The sequence below is a fragment of the Penaeus chinensis genome, chromosome 26 (genome assembly GCF_019202785.1).
Source record: "Penaeus chinensis breed Huanghai No. 1 chromosome 26, ASM1920278v2, whole genome shotgun sequence".
Classification (NCBI taxonomy): Eukaryota; Metazoa; Arthropoda; class Malacostraca; order Decapoda; family Penaeidae; genus Penaeus; species Penaeus chinensis.
This window is the reverse complement of record NC_061844.1, coordinates 12,533,911-12,538,910: the sequence shown is the minus strand read 5'-3', so window position 1 is coordinate 12,538,910 and position 5,000 is coordinate 12,533,911. Positions and strand designations below refer to the sequence as shown.

Here is a 5,000-nt window from a genome sequence, read left to right as displayed (position 1 = left end):
TACGGTCTTCCTCACTCTACGTTATGAGATTCTTATATTTTTTGTTCTTGTTGAAGGAAAGGAATGAGAAATAGTATCAATAATAAATTTTATTACAAAATCTTCATCCTGATTTGCTCCTTGCTTTCACAGGAACATCTTGGTTTCAGGCCATCCATATCAATCTTCTTTTCATGTCTTCTTAAATTTAACTGCAGTCACTGAATCTGAAAAAAAAAAAACAATGATTTGTTGAAATCCAAGTTTTGAGGTCTTACACACATGTACATGTAAAGTCCACTATATATATATATATATATATATATATATATATATATATATATATATATATATGTTCATACATATATACATATATATGTACATACATACAGACATATATATGTACATACAGACATAGACATGTATATATGTACATACATACATAGACATGTATATATGTACATACATACATAGACATGTATATATGTACATACATACATAGACATGTATATATGTACATACATACATAGACATGTATATATGTACATACATACATAGACATGTATATATGTACATACATACATAGACATGTATATATGTACATACATACATAGACATGTATATATGTACATACATACATAGACACATATATATGTACATACATACATAGACATATATATATGTACATACATACATAGACATGTATATATGTACATACATACATAGACATGTATATATGTACATACATACATAGACATATATATATGTACATACATACATAGACATATATATATGTACATACATACATAGACATATATATATGTACATACATACATAGACATAGACATATATATATATATATATATATATATATATATATATATATATGTACATACATACATAGACATATATATATGTACATACATACATAGACATATATATATGTACATACATACATAGACATATATATATATGTACATACATACATACACACATATATATATGTACTTACATACATACACATATATATGTACATACATACATATACATATATATATGTACATACATACATACATACATGCATACATATATATATATATATATATATATATATGTATGTATATATATATATTTTTTTTTATTTATTTTATTAATGATACACAGAGGTGGCTCCACAAGAGATTTGTCAACAAGGAATCAATAAGTAAGACCTATGTGTTTTCCTCTTTTTTTCCCCTTTTTTTTTATATAATATTGATACTATTATTATACTAATATGTTCAATTAACCCAATGCCGCCGGGGAAAATGAACAAAAAATGGGGAAAATGCTGTGCCTATTTTCTATATTTTTTTTGTGAAATGTCTGCCCATAGATGGCTCTGCTAGTGCTTAGCCACAAAGGAGTCAATTAGTAGACCTTGTGACCATACCTGATTTGAATTGGTAGGAAAAACGTATTTTTTACTAGTGCTATGAATATCGATGGTGTTATTTTTATTATAAACATTATAATCATTATAATGTTTTTTAATATTAGTAAGAGCAAAATAAGATAACGGAAAATATTTCGTAAATCAAAGAAAACTGGCTCATTGGTGACTTAGTACAAGTATAGCCATCTATGTGGTAAAACAATCAAACAAGTACTAACAGTGGGCATAGCACGTGTCTACCCGTCGTACCCGTCAGCAAGGGGTTAAGAAAGTATAATATTTAAGTGCACAGCCCGACAATATCCCCTGTCGTGTACAACATCAACATTTACAGTCCGTGGAGGAATCTGTGTTCACACATTAATCATGTAAGGTTATTTTCTATTATTTATCAATTCTATGAGTGATGTTACCTGCTATGATATATATTTGCTTGATGCTAATTGTGTAACATTTACCTAAAGTACTTTTTATATATAAGAAGACTTAAATTGTAAGTTTTAGAAGTTATATTATTAACACTTTGTATTAAATATGAACAAACCCCATTGGACTTTCATTACAATTATTATAATTATTGTTATTATTGAAATTGTGATCATATTTTTTTTATCTCTAAAACTTAAGGAAATGGGGTAAACAGGTGATATCGACCACAGCTTGGAACTAAAGGTATAGTTGAATGTAACTCTCCTGTACCAGTAATGCAAGAATCCATGTTGCTTAATTAGGGTCCTCTACAGACAAATGCACTTACACAGCAGTTAAATATTTACCCAATATCTTTAGTCAAATGATGTATTTTAGTAAGTAATTGGTTGATATCATCATTTACTTATATATAAAGGAAAAAGGAATAGAGAGATTGGAGAATTGATGGGTAAAGTGAGAAGGGGTAGGCAGAGAAAGGAAAAACCTTGTTGGCATGCTTTGTCTGGTCTCATGTAAAGGACAGCCTAATTTGAATCTGAGAACTGCTACCTCAGATTTGAGCAGGGCAGCTCTTATAAAATGCATTATGGGAGCCACCACAATTGGCACATATGCATGATTAAGCAGTGCAATTTGAAAGGTCATGACCAGGCTGGGCACATAGAAGGCAGCAGGCTGTGGAGCAACAATGTTTGGCTGGGTGGCCAAAATACAAACATTTTTGACAGTGACAGGGAAGGGTCAATGTGCTTGGACAGGGCAAGCCACTCAACCATTTAAAACTTTATGGAGGAGGTCATGTCGACAGAAGATAAACTGTAAACAATATTGGTGTTCAACTTGGATTGGCCTTTGGGAGAAATAGTGTATCATATTCAACAAGGTAGGTGAGCATGTTATTTTCAGTCAAACCAGTCCTTGTCAAAGCTAGGACAATCAGGTGGGGAGACAGAAACTGTTCCAATACAAGTAGGTTTGCCAATGAGGTTCAACAAGGTAGGTGAGCATGTTATTTTCAGTCAAACCAGTCCTTGTCAAAGCTAGGACAATCAGGTGGGGAGACAGAAACTGTTCCAATACAAGTAGGTTTGCCAATGAGGTCAGTCAGTGTAGATAGTGCACGAGCTCAGAACTAGATGTGAATGATCAGAGCAACTGGGAAAGGAAACTTTGCCTACTTGTTTTTCAAAACATTATTGGGAGAAAAGGGTATTGTCACAGTATGGGGCTGTAGGGGAAATTGCAAATAATCAATCCTACTTGGCTGGGCCAGAAAGAGTACCCAAAAGGTTTTCAGAGGTGAAAGCAGTAGTATGACGAGGGCAGAAGGAAGAAGGATTGGTGTGGAGTAAGATAGTACTGTTGGGAGAGCAATAAAGATGAAGAGTAGTAATAAGGGGGGAGGGTGTAGACAATGAAGAAGACTGCTTTAAGAGATAAAGTAGGGGATGTTGGAAGAGGAAGGGGAATATTCTGAAGGTTAACCCAATGCCGCCGGGAAAATGAAAAAAAAAATGGGGAAAATGAACAAAAAATGGGGAAAATGCTGTGACCATTTTCTATATTTTTTTTTGTGAAATGTCTGCCTTGCCTGTGCTTAGCCGCAAAGGAGTCAGTTAGTAGACCTTGTGCCCCTTCGTGATTTGAATTGGTGTGAAAATCTTATTTTTTAATAGTGCTATGAATATCAATGGTGTTATTTTTATTATAAACATTATAATTATTATAATGTTTTTTTAATATTAGTAACAGCAAAATAAGATAAGGTAAAATATTTTGTAAACCAAAGAAAAGGGTGAACGGGCAAGACGGGCAGTACTCGTAACTAGCTCATTGGTGACTTAGTACAAGTGTAGCTAACTATGTGTAAAAACAATCAAACAAGTACTAACAGTGGGCATAGCACGTGTCTACCCGTCGTACCCATCGGCAAGGGGTTAAGCAATGACCTGGGTGGATGATTCAGAATGGATAAAATTGATAGCAAACATTGAGGAGGGAGTATTAGTATCAGTGGTCAGACCTGTGGTAAAATGAGAGGCAGGGGTCAGGAAACCAGAGGCTGTTCAGGACTGACACAAAACCAGCCTTTCATCATTTCAGCATGGCACTCACACCTTAGGAAGTGGACAGAAGTAGGGGATAAAGAAGAGAAGGGAAAAGGAAAAGGGGAGAAGAAAAGACCATGCAAAATTAGTTGAGGCAAGAGTAGGGGTTATCCTTTACATAGAGCCTGTCTCAGTCATAAGCCCCCAAACAATAACAACGAGCAAGGGATTGGGGTGGCATTTTAACTTAAATACTAACCATGCATGACAAAGTTAACATTTTCTGTAAAGGATTAATTGAGCATTACCTGCAATGAAGGTTACTTCTCAAGTGGAGCATAGTTAAGCAGCTTCTCGATGAGGTCCACATGTCCCAATAACATCCTACGGCAGCAATATCTTTTCAGCCCAAGAGCATCTAAGGCATCACTAAAAGAGTGGAAAAGTGAGTCAGACTTGAATGTTTTCTCTTTGCATATGTTCTACTATTGCACTTCAAATGATATTGGTAAATTTTCATTTTCAATATATCTTAATACATGCCCTTTGACCTTATCTGGGAAGGATAGTCACATTTCTGAACTATTATTCATGACATATTAGCTGATTTTAGTCCAAGGCTTTTGAAAAACTGTTTCTGGACAATGGGTCTATATGCCCCCTGGCCTATTTTGTGCAGCTGCTGTTGCCATCTCTGTCCCTCTTTATTGTAAAGCCATGTTTTGAGGAGTACCACACAAAAAAAAAAAAATACCATAAAACTTGTAATTGCTCTTAAAATGTAACTGGTTGCTCAAATGTATACAAAATACTTTATAAATTTATATATACTTTATAATTTACATTGATTCTGAGTACATATATATCTGGACTCTAAATCATAAATATATTGTCTCATTAGTTTGTAAATAAACACAGCCCATACTGACTTACCCTTCTGTATATTCAGCAGACAAGTAACCCAAATAAATTTCCCACTTGTTTCCAATGACCTTTCCACAGGTAAAGCAGCGAATAGGGATAATCATCTGAAAAGACAAAAACAAGATGTACATGTTTAATGCAGCAAACATGTAGAATTGTGGCTAAAAAGAGAAATTTAATAA

General features: G+C 33.7%; 1 protein-coding gene and 1 long non-coding RNA gene across 2 annotated transcripts in view; one reads left to right on the top strand and one right to left on the bottom strand.

The window, feature by feature from the left end:
* LOC125038924 (ubiquitin-associated domain-containing protein 1-like) overlaps window positions 1-5,000 on the top strand; it is a 40,103-nt gene that overhangs the window by 1,940 nt on the left and 33,163 nt on the right. The gene's annotated exons all lie outside the window — the stretch shown is intronic.
* The window catches only part of LOC125038925, an 8,051-nt gene continuing 3,127 nt past the window's right edge, over window positions 77-5,000 (bottom strand). Inside the window, exons 2-3 of the long non-coding RNA XR_007116086.1 lie at window positions 4,828-4,922; window positions 77-206 (exon numbers count right to left, since the gene is read on the bottom strand). This is a non-coding gene — a long non-coding RNA (uncharacterized LOC125038925). The remainder of the gene's footprint in view (window positions 207-4,827; window positions 4,923-5,000) is intronic.